Genomic DNA, 24314 nt, shown 5'->3' with positions numbered 1-24314 from the left:
CCGGGCCTGCGGCGTCTGCTAGCGGCGGCCAGCGGGAGCCTGTTTCGACGGCAGCGCCCCCTCGCGCTAAAATTTGCGGGCCGCTTCAGTCGCGTGGAGAAGGCGGAGAGTTTGGCACTTATACCCCTGCCACACGGCAAATTTAATGTCATTCTCATCGAATGACATTTGTTAGACTTAATGTCATTTTTTCTGCGCGCTGCTACACGGCAAAAACTAATATCATTTGCAAATGATGGCGATTGCGATGGAAAGAGAGTACAGTGAGTACAGCATACAAAAATTTCGATGTATGCTTCAATACGTTGCAAAAAGTATTGCTTTGCTAATGGAAACCGATGCTAAAATCTTCATCCTCATTTTAATCAACGTATTTAGATAGGCGCGCTGTGCGAGGGATCTAAAAACGTTGATTTCAATAACGTGTTGATCACTGCTATCCACCACAAGTCCAAGCCAAGCCAAACCTCAGCCAGCGGCGGCAGGCAAATGGCGGACGTCATATTGTGAAATGCTCTCTATGGTGAAATTAGACAGTATTAGCTGTGCGTCCGCAAAAGCTTTGCGCATGCTACAGGCGCACCTTGCGCGCACTGCCGCCCCTCCTCACAACAGTTTTAGTAGGGAGCACGGTGGTTGGGTGTGACTAGCGTAGCGCGCGAGAAGCATAACATACTGTGGCGCCATCTAGACGATAGCGAGTCAAACCTCCTGAACTCAGTGCCGAAAAAACGTTTTTCTCTTTTATTAACGGCAGTAATGAATGCATTCGAAGGCTTTGTTTTTTTTAATGTAAATCAATTGGATGAAATGAAAATGTAGATTCTAGTGCAAAGTTGGAGAAATACTTCGCTCGGGGTCGTTGCTATGACGACAGTGTACGCCGTGCATAGTTAAGCCTAGCATCAAGAAATTCTGAAATTTATCTCAAAAGCGGCTGATATTTCAAACCTATATTGTTACGGAGGGATGAGAATGCACAAAATAAAAGCGAATACAACCGTTTAGAGCAAGCTATCGCGTCGAAAAATGCAGCGGCGACGCAGTATTCGGTCCGAAGCGGGTGAGCTGGGCGTTGCCATGTTGTGAATGTTAACCACGCAAGGCTGGTAGCGAGAGTGAGTTTTATTTTTTTCCAATTCTATTTGGCATTTTTATATACATAAATGAACGACAGCACAATCGTAGGGACGCGGAAATATTACAGTGCTTGTGACGTTTTTGTAATCGTGTTTTTCGGTGTATATTCTCACCAAGCCTCTGGTGTCGAGGGAACACATTAGCTCGGACGTCGCAGGCGAATGTGTTCAGGGAACTCATTCGATACCTAATGTCGTTTTCATCGAATGACATTAGATTTTCTCGTGTGGCAGCAAACTAATGTCGTTTTGAACGAATGTCATTCGATGGGAATGACATTAAATTTGCCGTGTGGCAGGGGTATTAGTTTAGTTCCATTAAAGGGATACTGAAGCAAAATCTGAGAATTGAACAAAAAGGCTGAATATAGATTCTCGGAATGTGATTACACCGAAATCTAGTCGTCACTGCGCATATTTTTCAGCGGATGGTTTTATTTTCGATGTTTCATGAGCGCGCGCCAAGCCCTCCCGGTCGGCGCGAGGTGGAAAGCGTGACGTCATGGCACCCTCCCGCGGCGACAAATATGGCGGCGCCCTTCGATGCATGAAACCTCGCTTCGGACTGGTTGCGTCGTTGTTACTGGCTTCTTCAGCGCGTTCACTGGCCATAAATGGGCCACCAGTCTTTCGCTTCATCTGCTGTTGCACATAAGGAAACTTAAGCGTAATAGATTTGCTTTATTTTTTATTTAGAGTGAGGATTCTGCCCCCTTTAGGCTAAGAGGGGTGTCGGTTTGTTGACAACAACGCTTCCCCTCCTAACCACCAGATGGCGCCACTAGTGTGAACATCGTCGGGCTTCTGTTTTAAAAGCTAGAATGCTAGAAATGGCACAAGGTCCGAACAAAGTAGCTGCATTTAGCGGACGTAAGCATGCATAATGTTATGGTATGTAGACAGCATCGATTAACATTTTGACATATCTGTGTACACCGTGAGCAGACGACAGACATAGAAAAGCCGCGAGTAGCGATGGCAATCGTGCTTCTGCAGGAACGGTGGGCGCGTGGGTGTTATGACGTCTAGTCGCAGCTTCCACAGGCGGCCACCAGGTGCAACGATACGGCAATAAATCGCTAAAAAAAGCATGTTATCCGCCTTTTTCGCTAAAATGCTTGTCATATTTATCAATTTTAGCAGTCAAGCTTTTGTTTACATGCAAAAGAGCAGCTCCAAAAGTTTGGTTCAGTATCTTAACGTTGCTTCCAATATAAGCTGCATTCGATTCAGCCGTGGTTCTCTGCACCGCCGGAACCGGTTCACGGTGCGCTGCACCAAAGCGCTCGATTCAAAGCGCCCCCTGCACCACCATCCGCGATTGATTTTGGTGCAGTCGTGGTGCCGCTTCGGTGCAAAGAACCGCGGCACCCTCAGAGACGGAGGTGCAGGATAGTGGTGCACGTGTTTGACAGCGTAAGCAGACGACGCGCGCAGCCGACGTTTTTTTTGTTAACGTCAATGGCCAACTAAAGGAAGTTTTTCCCGTTTCTCGCGACAGCCTGAACAGCCTCTTGAATTCGAAGCTGAAATACCTAGCTACTACGCTTTCGTAGTAGTTGGGGATTCTGTTGCGGTCTGTCCGAAGTGTGTTGCTGCAAAAGAAAGCACCACGTCGGCTTCCTCATCTTCGCTGTCTGACGACTCAGAAAATTCCATAAAAGTGGATTCGGCGATGTCGTAGTCCATGACTCCACGAGGCACGAAAAACAGACGCGACGCACCGCAACAAAACACACCACGACGGACGAGAACCGGATAGCAGACGACAAGGCATGTGCGTGCACGCGCTCGATTGAAAATCTCCGCACCAGTGATTTGTGACGCTGCTGACGCGCTGCACCTGCACCAAGAAACTGGAATTGCACCGCGCCGGCACCGACGGAACTTTTTCAGAATTAGTGCAGAGAACCAGTTCTGAATCGAACAGACCTATAGTGTCTTATAGAATACTGGCTAGTGTCTCGAGCGAAGGGGTCTCCGCATGGGAGGAGGTGGCAGCGCCAGCGCTGCCTTCCAATTTTCGCCGCCGGAGGGCGCTTCCTGTCGTAAAGGTGCTCGATTGCTGCAGTTGCCCAGCCAAGCCTTGTGTTGTGCACTGTGTTTAGCTTGCGTCTGCGCGTTTCTTTGGTTTTGTTTGCGCTGTGATTTGAGCAAATGAACTGAAAGCTGCAGCGACTAATCGTGCTTAAGTTGCTTCAGTTCAGTTGCCTTGCCAAAACTTGGTTGCCCCGAACACGAGGCAGCAACCAGGCTGTGGATTGTTGTTTTATGTTTTGCTAAGAATTACGTTTTATGTTAAAGGGCTAGACAAAGACAGAGAGGCACAAAGGCAACGAAAAAAATTGTTGAAGTTCAGACACTGCAACTAGTTTGCTAATATCAATATAGTGTTTTCCTTTCTGTATATGTAAAGTGCCTTGCTTAAATGGTATGGCTGTGTACTGTTTCTAGGCGCTTCTCTTTATAACTGTTGATGAACGGTCTCTCCAGCGACCAACTTCAGATATTTTGTTCAGTTAATAATTCAGTGCCTTGCTTACTTTGTACAAACTTTTAGCAGCGACCAGTTATATTTACCTGTTTATTATGGCTGTAGCTTTACAGTTTGCAGTATATTGTAGCCCTTTGTAGAAGAGAATCACTGATAGGAGCACTTTTTTGTTTTCGTTCTTGCCTTTTCTTTCCTTAAAAGATGGAACGAAAATTCGCAGACACCTGCATAAAAACTACTTCTGTATAAAGCGAGTTCTAACTTCCAAATGAAATGCAACGAGTCCTCTTCAGGCTGCATGTGTTCATTACATATACGATCATAGCAAACAGATGCAATGTTGGGAAAGAGCCCCTGCGATTTTTTTTTGCATATACTCGACGGTATTAAATATTGTCTGACTGATATATCAAAATTCCAGTACGCGCGGTTGAACTGCAAAAAACATCGGCATAACATGTCCAGAAGTGTAGCATTGGAGTGTAGAACTGAAATTCCTTGGGTCATAACCTTTGCAAAAGCTATGGATCATATCTCCTAATACCAGTGTCACACGGGCGCTTCCGATTGCTATCGATCCGTTTGGGGTGAAAAATTTTTTATCGCGATTTAAGAATGGTCGCCGCTGCGAGGTCCAGCCACCTGGATACTGCTGGTTGAGCATGACAGCATGACAGTGCGCGCAACAGCCTACGGTCGCGGTTGAGATGCGCGGATCGCAGTCGACTGAATTCGGATCGAGTAAAATCGTGATCGAAAGTTCCCATGTATCAGCGCCGCCGCGGTGGCTCAGTGGCTATGGTGCTCGGCTGCTGTCCCGAAAGACGCGGGTTCGATCCCGGCCGCGGCGGTTGAATTTCTTTGGAGGAGAAATTCGAGGCCCGTGTACTGTTCGATGTCAGTGCACGTTAAAGAACCCCAGGTGGTCGAAATTTCCGGAGCCCTCCACTACGGCGTCTCTCATAGCCTTAGTCGCTTTGGGACGTTAAACCCCATAAACCAACCAACCAACCATGTATCAGCAACGAATCCGGATCGGAGAGTTTTCGGGGATACTGTGGCCGCAGCTGTCAGCCTTCGGTGTTTGTTTCAAGTTGGTAAGCTGGGCCTTTCGCTGGATATTCGGCATTTAATTTACCTTTCTTTTTCACTTCAGGGGTTTTGTACAGTGACGCTGTACAGTGTACAGCGTGTTCAGTGTACGGTGGAAAGAATAAAAATTTTACGGATTGGATCTGGTAGTAAATCGGTACAACCATAGTACTTGTACAACGCATCGTCGGTCTCGCGGCGCTATCTCGGTTGATGATTTTCTACGGACAGTGTTAGGCCGTTGAGTTTATCTTCCGTCGAGAAAGGTTTTGAACAAAAGTGCTCTCAAAGCACGGAGAAAGATGGGCTGCGTAGCGAAAAGCGCAGCGCATGGTTATAGTTTCCAACGCCGGGTCAAGGCAGCTCAGAGGCTATGGTGCTCGGCTGCTGTCCCGAAAGACGCGGGTTCGATCCCGGCCGCGGCGGTTGAATTTCTTTGGAGGAGAAATTCGAGGCCCGTGTACTGTGCGATGTCAGTGCACGTTAAAGAACCCCAGGTGGTCGAAATTTCCGGAGCCCTCCACTACGGCGTCTCTCATAGCCTTAGTCGCTTTGGGACGTTAAACCCCATAAAACCTAAACCATTCAAATAGGAGAAGCGAAAAAATGGTACTGTAACTTTAGATAAGCCTCAACAACATCCACGCGACTTCAGTTCTGAAGAACGCTTAATTTTTTTATAAACCTTGGTCCAAGTTAGCTGGGACACCCTGTGTGTGTATATATATATATATATATATATATATATATATATATATATATAGCAAAGAAGGGAAGGGGAATGAGGGGCTCGTTATAAATATGACAGAAGCCAACAGCCACAGAAACCAAGGAGCACAGGGGAATTTTTTTTCTTTTTTTTTTTAGTTAATTTATTTATTTTGTGGTGTTGATCAATTTAGAATATCGCTTAAAGCTAATTGATTAGAAAAGCAGAAGAAAAAACAACCATGTGCCGCCGGTGGGATCCGAACCCACGACCTCCGAATTACGCGTCCGGTGCTCTACCTCTGAGCTACGGCGGCGGCTGTCAAACCTTCTGATTTCGGGGGTATTTATGTTTACAAGTAACCTAACCTTGAGAGTGTTCATCAGCGCCACCCGCGTACATAAGCGGCGGACGTAGAACGTCCTGAGTTACCGCAGGTGTGACGTAGAACGTCATCGAACGGAGAGGGTGGAAGCTGCGTGAGAACCCTCTTATGCTTCCTATGGCATCAAGGCTGCCAGAACCGAGGCCCTCGCTAAGCAATTAAGCAAAGAAGGGAAGGGGAATGAGGGGCTCGTTATAAATATGACAGAAGCCAACAGCCACAGAAACCAAGGAGCACAGGGGAATTTTTTTTTTCTTTTTTTTTTTAGTTAATTTATTTATTTTGTGGTGTTGATCAATTTAGAATATCGCTTAAAGCTAATTGATTAGAAAAGCAGAAGAAAAAACAACCATGTGCCGCCGGTGGGATCCGAACCCACGACCTCCGAATTACGCGTCCGGTGCTCTACCTCTGAGCTACGGCGGCGGCTGTCAAACCTTCTGATTTCGGGGGTATTTATGTTTACAAGTAACCTAACCTTGAGAGTGTTCATCAGCGCCACCCGCGTACATAAGCGGCGGACGTAGAACGTCCTGAGTTACCGCAGGTGTGACGTAGAACGTCATCGAACGGAGAGGGTGGAAGCTGCGTGAGAACCCTCTTATGCTTCCTATGGCATCAAGGCTGCCAGAACCGAGGCCCTCGCTAAGCAATTAAGCAAAGAAGGGAAGGGGAATGAGGGGCTCGTTATAAATATGACAGAAGCCAACAGCCACAGAAACCAAGGAGCACAGGGGAATTTTTTTTTTCTTTTTTTTTTAGTTAATTTATTTATTTTGTGATGTTGATCAATTTAGAATATCGCTTAAAGCTAATTGATTAGAAAAGCAGAAGAAAAAACAACCATGTGCCGCCGGTGGGATCCGAACCCACGACCTCCGAATTACGCGTCCGGTGCTCTACCTCTGAGCTACGGCGGCGGCTGTCAAACCTTCTGATTTCGGGGGTATTTATGTTTACAAGTAACCTAACCTTGAGAGTGTTCATCAGCGCCACCCGCGTACATAAGCGGCGGACGTAGAACGTCCTGAGTTACCGCAGGTGTGACGTAGAACGTCATCGAACGGAGAGGGTGGAAGCTGCGTGAGAACCCTCTTATGCTTCCTATGGCATCAAGGCTGCCAGAACCGAGGCCCTCGCTAAGCAATTAAGCAAAGAAGGGAAGGGGAATGAGGGGCTCGTTATAAATATGACAGAAGCCAACAGCCACAGAAACCAAGGAGCACAGGGGAATTTTTTTCTTTTTTTTTAGTTAATTTATTTATTTTGTGGTGTTGATCAATTTAGAATATCGCTTAAAGCTAATTGATTAGAAAAGCAGAAGAAAAAACAACCATGTGCCGCCGGTGGGATCCGAACCCACGACCTCCGAATTACGCGTCCGGTGCTCTACCTCTGAGCTACGGCGGCGGCTGTCAAACCTTCTGATTTCGGGGGTATTTATGTTTACAAGTAACCTAACCTTGAGAGTGTTCATCAGCGCCACCCGCGTACATAAGCGGCGGACGTAGAACGTCCTGAGTTACCGCAGGTGTGACGTAGAACGTCATCGAACGGAGAGGGTGGAAGCTGCGTGAGAACCCTCTTATGCTTCCTATGGCATCAAGGCTGCCAGAACCGAGGCCCTCGCTAAGCAATTAAGCAAAGAAGGGAAGGGGAATGAGGGGCTCGTTATAAATATGACAGAAGCCAACAGCCACAGAAACCAAGGAGCACAGGGGAATTTTTTTTTCTTTTTTTTAGTTAATTTATTTATTTTGTGGTGATGATCAATTTAGAATATCGCTTAAAGCTAATTGATTAGAAAAGCAGAAGAAAAAACAACCATGTGCCGCCGGTGGGATCCGAACCCACGACCTCCGAATTACGCGTCCGGTGCTCTACCTCTGAGCTACGGCGGCGGCTGTCAAACCTTCTGATTTCGGGGGTATTTATGTTTACAAGTAACCTAACCTTGAGAGTGTTCATCAGCGCCACCCGCGTACATAAGCGGCGGACGTAGAACGTCCTGAGTTACCGCAGGTGTGACGTAGAACGTCATCGAACGGAGAGGGTGGAAGCTGCGTGAGAACCCTCTTATGCTTCCTATGGCATCAAGGCTGCCAGAACCGAGGCCCTCGCTAAGCAATTAAGCAAAGAAGGGAAGGGGAATGAGGGGCTCGTTATAAATATGACAGAAGCCAACAGCCACAGAAACCAAGGAGCACAGGGGAATTTTTTTTTCTTTTTTTTTAGTTAATTTATTTATTTTGTGGTGTTGATCAATTTAGAATATCGCTTAAAGCTAATTGATTAGAAAAGCAGAAGAAAAAACAACCATGTGCCGCCGGTGGGATCCGAACCCACGACCTCCGAATTACGCGTCCGGTGCTCTACCTCTGAGCTACGGCGGCGGCTGTCAAACCTTCTGATTTCGGGGGTATTTATGTTTACAAGTAACCTAACCTTGAGAGTGTTCATCAGCGCCACCCGCGTACATAAGCGGCGGACGTAGAACGTCCTGAGTTACCGCAGGTGTGACGTAGAACGTCATCGAACGGAGAGGGTGGAAGCTGCGTGAGAACCCTCTTATGCTTCCTATGGCATCAAGGCTGCCAGAACCGAGGCCCTCGCTAAGCAATTAAGCAAAGAAGGGAAGGGGAATGAGGGGCTCGTTATAAATATGACAGAAGCCAACAGCCACAGAAACCAAGGAGCACAGGGGAATTTTTTTTCTTTTTTTTTTAGTTAATTTATTTATTTTGTGGTGTTGATCAATTTAGAATATCGCTTAAAGCTAATTGATTAGAAAAGCAGAAGAAAAAACAACCATGTGCCGCCGGTGGGATCCGAACCCACGACCTCCGAATTACGCGTCCGGTGCTCTACCTCTGAGCTACGGCGGCGGCTGTCAAACCTTCTGATTTCGGGGGTATTTATGTTTACAAGTAACCTAACCTTGAGAGTGTTCATCAGCGCCACCCGCGTACATAAGCGGCGGACGTAGAACGTCCTGAGTTACCGCAGGTGTGACGTAGAACGTCATCGAACGGAGAGGGTGGAAGCTGCGTGAGAACCCTCTTATGCTTCCTATGGCATCAAGGCTGCCAGAACCGAGGCCCTCGCTAAGCAATTAAGCAAAGAAGGGAAGGGGAATGAGGGGCTCGTTATAAATATGACAGAAGCCAACAGCCACAGAAACCAAGGAGCACAGGGGAATTTTTTTTTCTTTTTTTTTTAGTTAATTTATTTATTTTGTGGTGTTGATCAATTTAGAATATCGCTTAAAGCTAATTGATTAGAAAAGCAGAAGAAAAAACAACCATGTGCCGCCGGTGGGATCCGAACCCACGACCTCCGAATTACGCGTCCGGTGCTCTACCTCTGAGCTACGGCGGCGGCTGTCAAACCTTCTGATTTCGGGGGTATTTATGTTTACAAGTAACCTAACCTTGAGAGTGTTCATCAGCGCCACCCGCGTACATAAGCGGCGGACGTAGAACGTCCTGAGTTACCGCAGGTGTGACGTAGAACGTCATCGAACGGAGAGGGTGGAAGCTGCGTGAGAACCCTCTTATGCTTCCTATGGCATCAAGGCTGCCAGAACCGAGGCCCTCGCTAAGCAATTAAGCAAAGAAGGGAAGGGGAATGAGGGGCTCGTTATAAATATGACAGAAGCCAACAGCCACAGAAACCAAGGAGCACAGGGGAATTTTTTTTTCTTTTTTTTTTAGTTAATTTATTTATTTTGTGGTGTTGATCAATTTAGAATATCGCTTAAAGCTAATTGATTAGAAAAGCAGAAGAAAAAACAACCATGTGCCGCCGGTGGGATCCGAACCCACGACCTCCGAATTACGCGTCCGGTGCTCTACCTCTGAGCTACGGCGGCGGCTGTCAAACCTTCTGATTTCGGGGGTATTTATGTTTACAAGTAACCTAACCTTGAGAGTGTTCATCAGCGCCACCCGCGTACATAAGCGGCGGACGTAGAACGTCCTGAGTTACCGCAGGTGTGACGTAGAACGTCATCGAACGGAGAGGGTGGAAGCTGCGTGAGAACCCTCTTATGCTTCCTATGGCATCAAGGCTGCCAGAACCGAGGCCCTCGCTAAGCAATTAAGCAAAGAAGGGAAGGGGAATGAGGGGCTCGTTATAAATATGACAGAAGCCAACAGCCACAGAAACCAAGGAGCACAGGGGAATTTTTTTTTCTTTTTTTTTAGTTAATTTATTTATTTTGTGGTGTTGATCAATTTAGAATATCGCTTAAAGCTAATTGATTAGAAAAGCAGAAGAAAAAACAACCATGTGCCGCCGGTGGGATCCGAACCCACGACCTCCGAATTACGCGTCCGGTGCTCTACCTCTGAGCTACGGCGGCGGCTGTCAAACCTTCTGATTTCGGGGGTATTTATGTTTACAAGTAACCTAACCTTGAGAGTGTTCATCAGCGCCACCCGCGTACATAAGCGGCGGACGTAGAACGTCCTGAGTTACCGCAGGTGTGACGTAGAACGTCATCGAACGGAGAGGGTGGAAGCTGCGTGAGAACCCTCTTATGCTTCCTATGGCATCAAGGCTGCCAGAACCGAGGCCCTCGCTAAGCAATTAAGCAAAGAAGGGAAGGGGAATGAGGGGCTCGTTATAAATATGACAGAAGCCAACAGCCACAGAAACCAAGGAGCACAGGGGAATTTTTTTCTTTTTTTTTAGTTAATTTATTTATTTTGTGGTGTTGATCAATTTAGAATATCGCTTAAAGCTAATTGATTAGAAAAGCAGAAGAAAAAACAACCATGTGCCGCCGGTGGGATCCGAACCCACGACCTCCGAATTACGCGTCCGGTGCTCTACCTCTGAGCTACGGCGGCGGCTGTCAAACCTTCTGATTTCGGGGGTATTTATGTTTACAAGTAACCTAACCTTGAGAGTGTTCATCAGCGCCACCCGCGTACATAAGCGGCGGACGTAGAACGTCCTGAGTTACCGCAGGTGTGACGTAGAACGTCATCGAACGGAGAGGGTGGAAGCTGCGTGAGAACCCTCTTATGCTTCCTATGGCATCAAGGCTGCCAGAACCGAGGCCCTCGCTAAGCAATTAAGCAAAGAAGGGAAGGGGAATGAGGGGCTCGTTATAAATATGACAGAAGCCAACAGCCACAGAAACCAAGGAGCACAGGGGAATTTTTTTTTTCTTTTTTTTTAGTTAATTTATTTATTTTGTGGTGTTGATCAATTTAGAATATCGCTTAAAGCTAATTGATTAGAAAAGCAGAAGAAAAAACAACCATGTGCCGCCGGTGGGATCCGAACCCACGACCTCCGAATTACGCGTCCGGTGCTCTACCTCTGAGCTACGGCGGCGGCTGTCAAACCTTCTGATTTCGGGGGTATTTATGTTTACAAGTAACCTAACCTTGAGAGTGTTCATCAGCGCCACCCGCGTACATAAGCGGCGGACGTAGAACGTCCTGAGTTACCGCAGGTGTGACGTAGAACGTCATCGAACGGAGAGGGTGGAAGCTGCGTGAGAACCCTCTTATGCTTCCTATGGCATCAAGGCTGCCAGAACCGAGGCCCTCGCTAAGCAATTAAGCAAAGAAGGGAAGGGGAATGAGGGGCTCGTTATAAATATGACAGAAGCCAACAGCCACAGAAACCAAGGAGCACAGGGGAATTTTTTTTTCTTTTTTTTTTAGTTAATTTATTTATTTTGTGGTGTTGATCAATTTAGAATATCGCTTAAAGCTAATTGATTAGAAAAGCAGAAGAAAAAACAACCATGTGCCGCCGGTGGGATCCGAACCCACGACCTCCGAATTACGCGTCCGGTGCTCTACCTCTGAGCTACGGCGGCGGCTGTCAAACCTTCTGATTTCGGGGGTATTTATGTTTACAAGTAACCTAACCTTGAGAGTGTTCATCAGCGCCACCCGCGTACATAAGCGGCGGACGTAGAACGTCCTGAGTTACCGCAGGTGTGACGTAGAACGTCATCGAACGGAGAGGGTGGAAGCTGCGTGAGAACCCTCTTATGCTTCCTATGGCATCAAGGCTGCCAGAACCGAGGCCCTCGCTAAGCAATTAAGCAAAGAAGGGAAGGGGAATGAGGGGCTCGTTATAAATATGACAGAAGCCAACAGCCACAGAAACCAAGGAGCACAGGGGAATTTTTTTTTCTTTTTTTTTTAGTTAATTTATTTATTTTGTGGTGTTGATCAATTTAGAATATCGCTTAAAGCTAATTGATTAGAAAAGCAGAAGAAAAAACAACCATGTGCCGCCGGTGGGATCCGAACCCACGACCTCCGAATTACGCGTCCGGTGCTCTACCTCTGAGCTACGGCGGCGGCTGTCAAACCTTCTGATTTCGGGGGTATTTATGTTTACAAGTAACCTAACCTTGAGAGTGTTCATCAGCGCCACCCGCGTACATAAGCGGCGGACGTAGAACGTCCTGAGTTACCGCAGGTGTGACGTAGAACGTCATCGAACGGAGAGGGTGGAAGCTGCGTGAGAACCCTCTTATGCTTCCTATGGCATCAAGGCTGCCAGAACCGAGGCCCTCGCTAAGCAATTAAGCAAAGAAGGGAAGGGGAATGAGGGGCTCGTTATAAATATTCTTCTGCTTTTCTTTCTTCTGCTTTTCTAATCAATTAGCTTTAAGCGATATTCTAAATTGATCAACACCACAAAATAAATAAATTAACTAAAAAAAAAAAAATTCCCCTGTGCTCCTTGGTTTCTGTGGCTGTTGGCTTCTGTCATATATATATATATATATATATATATATAGGTTGCGAAAGCATGAAGTACTTGACTGCTTAAGAATATATAGCGAAGTATACGCTTCGTTAAAGGAAACATATTTATTCGACTCGACGTTTCGATCGGAATACCGATCTTCTTCAGGAGTGATTTTACATTGTTAATGCATCCCCTTTTATAGGGGTGGGCACAGAACAGGTAAGTGGGAAAGATAAAGCACATAGCAGAAAAATACGCACAAAACATTATTAGAGGCAGTGCGACCCACACACACACAAGAAAAAAAAAGAGAGAGAGCGAGTGCGAGGAACAGGTACTCAGTAAGAAAATACAACGTCCAGATGCGGCCTCTGCTCTGTTAAGCATCACAGGCTTGCTTATTGACAAGCGTGTCCAGCTCGGAGGTGCTCGACAGGTGCGTGGCCGTGCAATATCTTTCGTAGAAAAATGCGAAAACTTGTTCCTTCTCCTGGCCGCGAGAGCAAAAAAAATAAAAAAATATAGAATCTGACCCTCCAACAGAGAGAGCAGAGAACAGAGAAAAAAAAAGAGAAAATGAAAAGAGCAAGGAAGAAACCTCGAAAAAAAAGTGAAATAGGTAGAAGAAAAAAAAGAGAAATTGTGTGGCATTCGCGTGACCACAAGGTCAGCACACCCGGGGGGGGGGGGGGGGGGGGGGAACGGCACAGGTGTGGCATGCAGAAAGGGGTATGACCTCAGACGACTTAGTGGTGTTTTGTTTAATTTCGTAGGCCTCTGACCTCGGAAGAGAGGTGAGGGTGCCGTAAGTTTCATTAATGCCATTTTGCACTGCGTTAAATTTAAAAATAAAATATTATTCTCGTTGCCCGCGCTCACGAGTGTTTTTGAAGCCACTCTGGTGTTTCGAAAGAGGGAGGTTGGGGAGGGATTGGGTATGTGAGCGGTGGTTATTAAATCTGAATCGGAAGGAGTTCTCTGTTTGGCCTATGTATTGCATTCGACAGTCGCCACACTCGAGCATGTAAACCATGTTGCTTGAATCGCAATTCAGGTCTTCCCGGATAGAATGCTTGAAATTTGAAGGGGTGCTTTTAGCCAGTGCCGTGGTTTCCATGTGTTTGCAACTTGGCATCGGCTTTTTTTGCATGGTGTGCAACCTACAGCTCTCGGTTTATTGACTGTCGAATGGACAACATGGTTTTGCAGATTTTTTTGGTCTTCTAGTATATGTTACTTGGGGGACCGTAGTGAAAATTTTTGAAAGACGGTCACTCTGTTCTATGATATTAAAGTGTTTTTTTAGGATGTTGTTAATGTTCCGGAGATAATTTGTGAAGGTTAGTATGAGATTACAGCGCTGTGATGTTGGCTGGGATTCCTTAATGACATGATTAATATTAGTTGCTTCTGCCTTTTTAATGGCATCGTTGATTATAGAAGACGGGTAATGTTGTTTGTTTAGAGTGTCCCGCATGCGATTAGCATTCTCGTGAAAATCTTCCGATCGTGAGCAAATTCGTTTGAATCTGATGGCCTGTGAGTATGGGATTGAAGTTTTGCAGTGGCATGGGTGGCAGATGTTGAAATGAAGATACTGTTGTCTGTCTGTGGGTTTTTTATAGACACTAGTGATTAATGTACTTCCTTCTCCTCGAACCAGAACATCCAGGAAGTTAATTTTATCGGTTGAGTAGGTGTGTGTGAAAGATACATATATATGAATTGATCGAATAAATATGAACGCGCAGGTAGCTGACCGCGGTATGTTGACACATTAGAGGCGATGGCGGCAGTCTGAAGGAGACGATGTAAATCAGCTGGTTGAAGCAAACATTTTCCAGCACCAACACGTTCTATGCGCGCTCACAAGAAATTTTTGTGCTGACCGGCAGCTCGTTATCCATAGCGAGAGCCGGAGAAGCGTCTTGCAGCCGGGCACACACACACACACACACACACACACACACACACACACACACACACACACACACACACACACACACACGCACGCGCACGCGCGCACACGCACACGCACACGCACACGCACGCACGCACACACACACACACACACGAGGAGCCCATGAGACCACCACGGGATAATGATCACTGCCCATGACATCAGCCCGCGACTATAGGATCTCACTGGGATGAGACACTAGTGTCAAGTCTGGGGAAGTGTCTTGATGACCTTTGTGCTGGCCAAGGCGAGTAGGTAGCGTGAGGTCGTTGGATATGGTCAGTTTCGCTCTGACAATTTGCTGCCAAAGGTGCCTTCCCCTAGCATCTGAGTGATGATATCCCCAGCTGCTGTGCATGGCGTTAAAATCACCCCCAACTACAACGCGATCCTGGGGATATATCGGTTTGGTTTGGTTTATTGGGGTTTAACGTCCCAAAGCGACTGAGGCTATGAGAGACGCCGTAGTGAAGTGCTCCGGAAATTTCGACCACATGGGGTTCTTTAACGTGCACTGATATCGCACAGCACACGAGCCTCTAGAATTTCGCCTTCAAGAAATTCAGCCGCCGCGGCCGGGATCGAACCCGCGTCTTTCGGGTCAGCAGCCGAGCGCCGTAACCGCTGAGCCACCGCGGCGGGTTCCTGGGGATATATCCTTAAGAAGTGTTCTACAAAAGACATATCCACTTGATATGTCGTAGTACCGAATGATCGCGCATAAATTGAAAAAACTAAGGCTTGTGGGTCGCCATCTAAGCTAAGGCGTACTCCCGCTACCTCCTGCGTCTGCGTGCACCACGCGGAAGTATATAGTTCAGTGTGGGCCGTGCGCGACAGAACAAGAACGCATGCCTGCCCATTGGCCATTGGAGGCGCAGATCGCTATCCTGGCCCGGGACGTCGGTGCTGTATGGAAGGGGTGCAGTAAGGTTTGTACCCTATTAGATTGGGCTTATTAATGCCAGTCTCCTGAAGCAGGATAGCTAGAGGAGGCGTTGGCGTGATGGACAGTCTCCTCTGAAGTTCCGCTTGTTTGCGACGGATTCCCCGGCAGTTCCATTGCAGGAACCATATAGGAGACTCCGAAGCAAAAATGTCATGTGGTTTCGCGCTAATTCCTGCCATTATTAAACTGAAAGGTACGCGGAAGTAAAGATGATGTGTGCCAATTTCAGGCTCTTGATTCGAAGAAACCTGCGACATTCCCAAGAGTGGGAGCATACGCTTGATCATCTCGGCAGTGACCAGTTCGATAATGCGCGTTGCGTATCACGGAGAGTTTCAGCGTAAACCCGATGTATGCGCGCTTGCTTTGGTGCCGTCGCGGTATGCTTAAAAACTGTGGTTAGAGATGAGGTGGCATTCCTTTGACTATTGCTCTCAGATTGTGTGGAGGGCTTGTGCGCGCCTTGCCGTTTAGTTTTATGTTCGCTGTCTCGTGTCTTCTGGAACGGCTGACTTTGTAGTGGAGGGAAGTCCTGATTAACAAGCACAATTGACTCCGAGGCTGATTGCTGTGTACGACAAGGCTTTTGTGCGCCGTCGTCGACACCATTTGGTTACCACGTAGAATCTCGGCTTGTTGTTTGCGTTCTTTTCGTCGCGATACTCGGATACGACGGAAAATGCCATTCCTCAAGGTTTTAACCGAGCAGAGCACTTTGGGTCCGTGGCTACGTGGGGCCTCTGCAATTGCGGCATAGTGGTTCCGTTGTACAAACCTCGAGGTTTCCATGTGCAAGGCGACCGCAGTACGAGCATCGACGTTGGTCGACTAGTGGACACGAAATTGCCCTGTGTCCGATTTTGTGACAGGTCTCACATATGATAGACTTCGGGTGATAAGGTGTCACCGGAAGGAGTATGCTGTACAGATGAATTTTTCGGGGAAGTATGGAGCCCTCAAACGTGATTAGAGCTGCTCCGTTCTTGCCCATATGCCTGGCGTTCATTATCCTGCACGAGTAGCACGTGAGGTTTGCCATGAGCTGTTCGCTTGTTAACCCGTTGGCACGATAAATGACCCAGCGGATCTGGCAGGGGCGTATGGTTTCATAAGCTTGGATAGGTGTCTCCTTTCCAGAAATTAGGAGAGACTGCAGTCCAATCAGATGGTCTCTGGCATGCATATGCGATATGTCGACAGCAAACTGAGTGCTTCGTTCAAGAGGCCGTACTTGAAAGCCAGAGTGAAAATGAATTTTTCGAAGCTCATTGGCAACAGCTTCGTGCAGCCAGTGTGCGGGGAGTGTCCCTAGTTGTCCAGGCGAGGTTAGCTTAATTATCCCAGTGTATTTAACACTGATTGGATCGGCGGCTGCGGCCTTGTTCTTTCGCCTAACAGGCTGCCAATCATCTCCTTCAGTATGTTCATTATCAGCCAAGTGATCGATTCTGCCCATTGGGGTTACTATGGACGCTGAGGCACAGCCTAGCGATCGATAATGCGCATCCGTGAAGCGAGCATTTATAGCTATCTGCGAGTGGCCATGTTTTACGCCGTGTCGTTTGTTCTCAAAGCGAGTGCTTTCTTGAGCCATCCGCGAGGTGCCTGACCCCATCCTAGGTTGCTTGGCAAATTTCTAAAACGGAAAAGTGCAAGATCCTACCTCAGAAGGGGCGCTTCCCGGCTTGTTTTCCGTGGAAAGAACAGAGAATGGGTTGGAGACAGGTATCGTCGCAACCACTTGAATGGCTTCGTCATCCGCCATGCTTTCGTCAGCGCCGCGCACGGCGTCAGGTTGGGCTGCGTTATCTGTGCCGCTGCAAAGCGATGTTACCGCGGCGTCTTGCCGAGGCTGCTGCGAAGCCATGTTGGCGGCTTCGGCGGTAGGCGTATCCGATGCATCCGGATGGTTTCCTGGGGTAGTCGTTGACGCGGAAGCGTTGAAACCGTCGTCCACAGGTGGCGAGGAACACGATGGGGGTGGCCCATTCATTTTTGGGAGCCTAGATCAGAAACGTCCGGGCCAAAAAGCTTCAAAAAGTCGGAGCGATGCGAACGTGCGTCTGTTCGAGGCGGCTGCTTGCAGCGCCACCATCGTTTCTTTCTTTACCGTACTAACTCAGCCCGCTGTTATGCCTTCCCTCTTGACGACAGTGTTTGACGATTGTGTTTTTTGATGCCCTGAACATGTTTATTTTCGATGAAATGTGCTCTTCATTTAAATATGTCACAGGCATAACATGTACTGTAGCGTTGTGTGATTGTGGGTTTTTGTGCACAATGTAGCTGCTGTAGGAGGCGGGGACCTCCGTCAAGCCTCTATAGGCTTTTTGTCCCCGCTACTCACATCCTTGATGTGAAAATAAACCTCATTGATTGATTGATTGATTGATTGATTGATTGATTGATTGATTGATTGATTGATTGATTGATTGATTGAATAGGCATCGCCTCTTCATGGGCGTCACGTTTCCGCCTCAGCAAGGTCTTGTACTTTGCACCCTACGCTTCTTTAACTCAGACTCGACTCAACGCTCTCGAGACTGCCCTTGTGTGCCTCTATAATGCAGCTCTCAACCTCCCTATCACTACCTCTACCGCTAAGCTCTTTGCCACAAGCCTCTTCCATCCTCTCCGTTCCCTTTTCACTATCCATCGTAACTCGCAGCTTGCCCGGCTTTCCCTTACCCGTCAGGGTCAGGGGTTATTGACTCAAGCAGGTATCTCGCCCATTCTAATGTCCCCGTTTACCTCTCCTGTTCCCACCCCGGCTGCCAATCTCCGTACCCTCCCCCTCTCGACCAACATGTCCCCCGTCCTGCACGCCGGCCGTCGTCATGCGGCTGCGCAGCACCATTGCCCTCTCTTTGATACCCAGAGTGTAGCCTGCATGGGTGCTTCCTTCGTGGCTCCTCGAGGTTCCTGCGGCTACGCCCTGTACCATTCCCACCTCTTCGCTCCTGAAACCCACACCAGCGGGCCGTGTCTACGCCCTCCGGACGCATTGTCCCTCGAGGTCCTCGCCATTGCGCATGCCCTCCAGTCATTTGACTTCCTTCCCTCTCTCCAAGAGTACACAGTCTATTCAGACTCACAAGCCGCTATACACCTCATACAGAACCGCTCCGTGACCCCTTCTCTGGCTCATCAGCTCGCCCGCGACACACTTTTCCGGGCACCGTTGACCCCTGGCCCAAGCCCTCGGAGGACGGTGGGAGACTCACCCTTCGCCACACCATAAAATAGATCTACATCGAGCTCCGCTTCGACAAACGCCTTTACCCTCCCCCTGATCCATCACTCACGCTACCGGAGGTTCTCCTTCGGCACATGCAAATGAATGCAGTCATCACCCCGTCCCGCCTCTTTCTCTATCGCTATCGATCGGACCCTTTCTGTCCCAATTGTATCTGTATCTGTGCGGACCTGGCCCATTGCCTCTTCTATTCACCGGCTGCTCAGCGGTTTTGTTCCTACCCCCCACTTTCTCTATCCATCACTATCTGGCTAGACTGGCTTGGCGCTGAAGGGAAGGAAGAACAGCGACTTCTGGTCGCCCAGGCGGACGACATGCTCGGCCTGTAAATTGTGGCCGAATAAAGGTCTACTACTACTACGCAGCCGAAGCCCGCCGGGCGAGTTAACAAGCACAGCGCGAATGGTAGGGCTTCAGCCGGGCAACATGAGTCACTTCAGTTCGTGCAGAACGACGGCCGCTTGCCGTGAGACACGCTATGCGGTAACTAAAGCCCGCTAATTTGCTCAATAATAACATGAGGTCCATTATAGTGGCACAACAGCTTCTGGGACAATTCCCGCTTTCTGACAGGCCGCCACAAGACCAAATCACCAGGGATGCAAGTGACTTGGCGGTGGGCATCGTAGCACGCTTTGGACTGATCTTGGGAGGCGAGAATACGAAGGTGGGCAAGGCACCGGGCTTCTTCGGCGAGACAAAGTGTCTCGGCAATGGAGGGATCTTCATGAGGCTCGGCAGAAAATGGTAGTATGGTGTCCAGGGTGTAGCGTGGGGGGCGTGCATATGGTAAAAGAAGGGGCTGAAGCCAGTAGTTTCATGGCGCGTGGTATTAAAAGCGTAGGTGATGAACGGCAGGACGCTGTTCCTGTTTTTGTGCTTTGAATCAACGTACATTGAGAGCATGTTAGTGATCGTTCGGTTCGTGCGCTCAGTCAACCCATTAGTCTGGGGATGGTAAGGCGAGGAGTGGCGAAAATGCGATGCGCAGGAGCGGAGAAGCTGCTCCACGACGTCAGCTGTAAACTGCGGACCACGGTCACTGATGATGACTTTTGGGGGTCCATGGCGGAGAACTATGGAGCGCAGCATAAAAGAGGACACATGATACACTGTAGACGAGGGTATATGGCTGCCGTTTCGCAATACCGAGTAAGGTATTCAGCGCAAACCACAATCCAGCGGTTTCCATGATAGGATTTGGGAAATGGGCCCAGGAGATCTGTGCCCACTTCCCGAACGGTGCGGCAGGTGGTGTCACGCTTATATTGTGGACACTGAGTGCAGCTGGCGACGTACCGGTCAGTCATTGCCCGCATTTTCGGCCAATAGAAGCGTGCCTAGATACGGTGGAGCGTGTGGGCCGACCCAAGATGTCCGTATGTTCTTTGATTGCACCGCTGTCGTCAAGAAGGTAGAACTGGGGAAGGGAAGGGTGCGGTGTGGAATGAAGACATCTATGTAAGTGTAGGGGGGTAGCTTGAAAAGGATTCGAATGGAAGGAACGCAGGTCAGCACTGGCATTGCAAGGGGCGGATTGAAGACAAAACGCCGAAGCTCTCGTTAATGCCAAACTTATAAAGTATGACTTGCGTTGCTCCCGTTCCCGGGTGTTGTTGAACCCACCCTGTAAGGCTGTTAGTTTAAATGAGTCAAATGGGTGTTTTTTCTCATTAATGTGTTTTGACAAGGGGAGGGTGGGTAGAGATAGGGCATGATGCGTAGAGGGTTAGCCGTCTGCCCAATTGCATACTGCGCACACTGCATTTTAGGAGATAGATAACGTTGGAGGAATCACAATTAAAGTTGCCATTGATTTTCAATTTAAAGCCTGAGGCTGTGCTTATTGCACATGTTGTTGTTTGTATGTTTGCAGATCTGGCATCTACTTTTTGCACAGCGTCGGCACCCTAACCCCAGGTGGTTAGATGTTTTTGAGTGTACTAGAATGCTTCGAATGTTTTTCGGTCATGCGTCCGACACCTGTACAGAAGCAAGAACCCTGTATCTTCAGTCTTGAAAAAGGAAAGGCTCTGTCAGAAACGTCGACTAGCAATAAATGTTTACCTAAATGAAGCGTTTCTGAATTTCGTGTATATATATATATATATATATATATATATATATATATATATATATATATATATATATATATATATATATATACTGCACACACTTGGTATCGACACATTTATTACGTCGACGTTTCGGCTATTACCAGCTTCTGTCCGAAACGTCGACCTATAAATGTGTCGATACCAAGCGCTGTTCCTCCTTTTACTTATAAACAGCAGTGGAGAAAGTTTTTCTTCGCTATATATATATATATATATATATATTAAAATGGGGGTTTATTGAAGGCACTGGGACCTCAGGAGTGAACAGTCTCGCGTCCACGGCGGCGGTGATCAGAAGACTGGTTGAGAGGTTCTACAGTGTAATTAACTGGAGATGTGCGCTCCAGGACACAGTATGGGCCATGGTACTTGGCAAGAAATTTCGACGACAGTCCCAGAGTATTTCTCGGAATCCAGACCTACACAAGGGAGCCATTGGGGAAGTGCGGCGTTGTTTACTGAGGTCGTGGCGGGATTTCTCTCTGCACTGGGTGTCAGTCGTGAGAGCACGGGCGATGCGGCGACAGTCTTCGGCGTGCCGGGCGGCTTCAGAAAGAGGTGTATACTCGGAAGCGTCGGGTTGGTACGGCAGAATGGTGTCGATGGTGGCAGGAGGGTGGCGGCCGTAAAGGAGGAAGAAAGGAGAAGGGAAGAAAGGAGTTCTGTTGAGGAAGGAGTTCGTGCAGAAGATGGAGGGCTGAGCGCAGTGAGATTGATATTCGATGCATCGGCAGTCTCTTCGTGGGTTAGAATACATGCGATGGGTTGGACACTGCCGACACATTCGCCACGGCGCAAAGCACTAAGGCAGGAAAACGGCTTACAGACCCACAGTAGGGAGAGGCCAGCAGAAATAGTCAATATGGCGTAAGGCAGGGGAAGACACTTGCGGTGGAGAAAAGTATGGGCTGGCATAAAAAGGACAGTCTCATCACGGAAAGGGTCACAAGAGAGGCGCACAAGGACGGAAGAGCATGGAGGCAGGTCGATGTCTTCGGCGACGAGGGCTTTAACACATGGCGGTGAAGGAGCAGCGTCCGGCAGGGATTGGGGCACAGAAGAAAACCCGACTTCAGCACGAGCGCAATCGATGACAGCAGCATGACGAGATAGGAAACCCCACCCCAAAATAACAGCGTGAGAACAAAACGGCAGGACTATACGAACTCGATCGTATATAGGATCGTCCTGAATCAAAACTCGTGCTGTGCAAGCTGCTGACGGCTTGATGTGCTGAGCGCTGGCCGTGCGCAGCGAGATACCGGCAATTGGCGTCTTAACTTTCTTCAGGCGGCGACAGAGTTCTGCGTCTATTACTGAAATTGCGGCGCCAGTGTCGACAAGGGCCATGGCAGAAATTCTCTCGACCGAAACGGCAATAAGGTTCGCAGGTGACAGCTGAGGTCTTTGGTAGTTCGACGGGGACGCACTACTTGCCTCAGGAACCGCGGCATCTAGTTTTCCTCATGATAATTATTAGGGCGGCGACGCATCGGAGAGATGGAGCGGCGTCGCGGCGAAAGGGAACGGCGATCGGTAAGCGATGAACGGTCGGGGGAGAAAGGACGAATCGACGGACGGGGCTCAGCAGACGCGGAGTACTCACGCACTGGAGGCCAGTACCCGACAGGCGGTGCCGAAACTGGGAGACGGCGACGACAATGGCGGGCTACGTGCCCAGGCAATCCGCAAGTGTAACAAATAGGCCTGTTATCCGTTGTGCGCCAGGGATCTCGGTCTCGTGGAGGTGGTCGCAGATAAGGTGCCGGCGCTTGTATGGGCACTGACATTGTAGGGTACGTGGGCGGCCGAGTTTGTGCGACGACTTCGGCGTAAGCCAGTGGACGGGCGGCAGGTCTTGGGACGACGTTGGCATAATTCAGAGGAGTGGCGATAGGTCTGGGGGTGGCGTCAGCGTACGTCAGCGGAGCAGCGACAGGTGATGGAGAATGGGCGGCCGGAAGCGCCTCAGCAACCTGCTCTCGAATAGCATGTTGGAGAGCCGGGGCCAAATAAGGTGGCCACCCTGGAGGGCCACGCAAAAGCGAAAGCTGACGCGCCACCTCCTGAAGTACAAATTATTTAACTTGCTGCAACAAGGAGGAGTTGTCAGCTGCGGGTGTCAGTCCGGCAAGTGGCTCTGCCTGAGCTGAGTGCCAGCGAGTCAGGACCCTTTGCTTACGCAGCTCCTCGAGGCTCTGGCACAGCGTGATGACTTCCGAAACGGTGCGCAGGTCCCACGCCAGCAGCATCTGAAAGGCGTCATCATCAATGCCTTTCAAGATCTGTTTTAACTTGTCAGCTTCCGGCATGCTGACGTTCACTCGGTTGCAGAGGGCGATTACATCTTCTATATAGCTAGTGAAGCTTTCGCCGACCTGCTGCGACCGTTCACGCAAGCGCTGTTCTGCGCGGAGTTGTCTGACAGCCGGGCGACCAAAGACTTCAGAGAACTTCGTCTTGAAGGCCGACCAAGTTCCAATGTCCCCTTCATGGTTGCGATACCATAAGTTGGCGACGCCGGTAAGATAAAAAATGACATTGTTCAGCTTAGTCTCGTCATCACATTTGTTATACAAACTTATCCGCTCGTAAGATGCGAGCCAATCTTCCACGTCATGTTCATCTGTTCCGCTGAAGATAGCCGGGTCCCGCTGGCGAAGGGAGCCGGCACAGATGACAGTCGGTGGGCCTGCTCGCACGGCCTTATGTTAGGTGTCCACAGACATCGCAGGTGTCGGAAGAGTGCGGCTACGGAGCTCCAGAAACGATATTGTACCGAGCACCTCCACCAAATGTAAGATGGGGGTTTATTGAAGGCACTGGGACCTCAGGAGCATGGCGGCAACAGTCCGTGGTCGGCCAAGGCGAACACACAGCACGCGCAGCGATCGCAATGCCGCCGCTAAACAGAATGTTCGTCTTCTTCTTTCCAATATATATATATATATATATATATATATATATATATATATATAATGACAGAAGCTAACAGCCACAGAAACCAAGGGGCACAGGGGATTTTTTTTTATTTATTTATTTTGTGGTGTTGATCAATTTAGAATATTACTGAATAAGTTATCGCTTAAAGCTAATTGATTAGAAAAGCAGAAGAAAAAACAACCACATGCCGCCGGTGGGATCCGAACCCACGACCTCCGAATTACGCGTCCGGTGCTCTACCTCTGAGCTACGGCGACGGCTGTCAATTCTTCTGCTTTCGGGGGTATTTATGTTTACAACTAACCTAACCTTGAGAGTGTTCATCAGCGCCACCCACGTTCATAAGCGGCGGACGTAGAACGTCCTGAGTAACCGCAGGTGTGACGTAAACGTCATCGAACGGAGAGAGTGGAAGCTGCGTGAGAACCCTCTTATGCTTCCTATGGCGTCAAGGCTGCCAGAACCGAGGCCCTCGCTAAGCAATTAAGCAAACAAGGGAAGGGGAGAGAGGGGCTCGTTATACATAATGACAGAAGCTAAC

At 48.7% G+C, this 24314-nt stretch overlaps 1 protein-coding gene and 11 non-coding genes across 12 annotated transcripts in view; 1 reads left to right on the top strand and 11 right to left on the bottom strand.

Annotated features, from left to right (window-relative positions):
• Positions 1 to 24314, top strand: part of LOC149353843 (uncharacterized) — a 615886-nt gene that overhangs the window by 411129 nt on the left and 180443 nt on the right. The gene's annotated exons all lie outside the window — the stretch shown is intronic.
• Positions 5679 to 5750, bottom strand: TRNAT-CGU (transfer RNA threonine (anticodon CGU)). Its single transcript has one exon. It is a non-coding gene; the product is annotated as a tRNA-Thr (tRNA).
• On the bottom strand, positions 6174 to 6245 carry TRNAT-CGU (transfer RNA threonine (anticodon CGU)). The gene has a single exon. It is a non-coding gene; the product is annotated as a tRNA-Thr (tRNA).
• TRNAT-CGU (transfer RNA threonine (anticodon CGU)) lies at positions 6668 to 6739 on the bottom strand. The gene has a single exon. It is a non-coding gene; the product is annotated as a tRNA-Thr (tRNA).
• TRNAT-CGU (transfer RNA threonine (anticodon CGU)) lies at positions 7158 to 7229 on the bottom strand. Its single transcript has one exon. It is a non-coding gene; the product is annotated as a tRNA-Thr (tRNA).
• TRNAT-CGU (transfer RNA threonine (anticodon CGU)) lies at positions 7649 to 7720 on the bottom strand. The gene has a single exon. It is a non-coding gene; the product is annotated as a tRNA-Thr (tRNA).
• TRNAT-CGU (transfer RNA threonine (anticodon CGU)) lies at positions 8141 to 8212 on the bottom strand. The gene has a single exon. It is a non-coding gene; the product is annotated as a tRNA-Thr (tRNA).
• On the bottom strand, positions 8633 to 8704 carry TRNAT-CGU (transfer RNA threonine (anticodon CGU)). Its single transcript has one exon. It is a non-coding gene; the product is annotated as a tRNA-Thr (tRNA).
• On the bottom strand, positions 9126 to 9197 carry TRNAT-CGU (transfer RNA threonine (anticodon CGU)). Its single transcript has one exon. It is a non-coding gene; the product is annotated as a tRNA-Thr (tRNA).
• On the bottom strand, positions 9619 to 9690 carry TRNAT-CGU (transfer RNA threonine (anticodon CGU)). The gene has a single exon. It is a non-coding gene; the product is annotated as a tRNA-Thr (tRNA).
• Positions 10111 to 10182, bottom strand: TRNAT-CGU (transfer RNA threonine (anticodon CGU)). The gene has a single exon. It is a non-coding gene; the product is annotated as a tRNA-Thr (tRNA).
• Positions 10601 to 10672, bottom strand: TRNAT-CGU (transfer RNA threonine (anticodon CGU)). Its single transcript has one exon. It is a non-coding gene; the product is annotated as a tRNA-Thr (tRNA).

Source organism: Amblyomma mixtum, chromosome 3 (assembly GCF_055824585.1).
Source record: "Amblyomma mixtum isolate Tamu chromosome 3, ASM5582458v1, whole genome shotgun sequence".
In the NCBI taxonomy this organism is placed as follows: domain Eukaryota; kingdom Metazoa; phylum Arthropoda; class Arachnida; order Ixodida; family Ixodidae; genus Amblyomma; species Amblyomma mixtum.
Note: the sequence above shows the minus strand (reverse complement) of the source record. Positions and strands in the feature narration are given on the sequence as shown.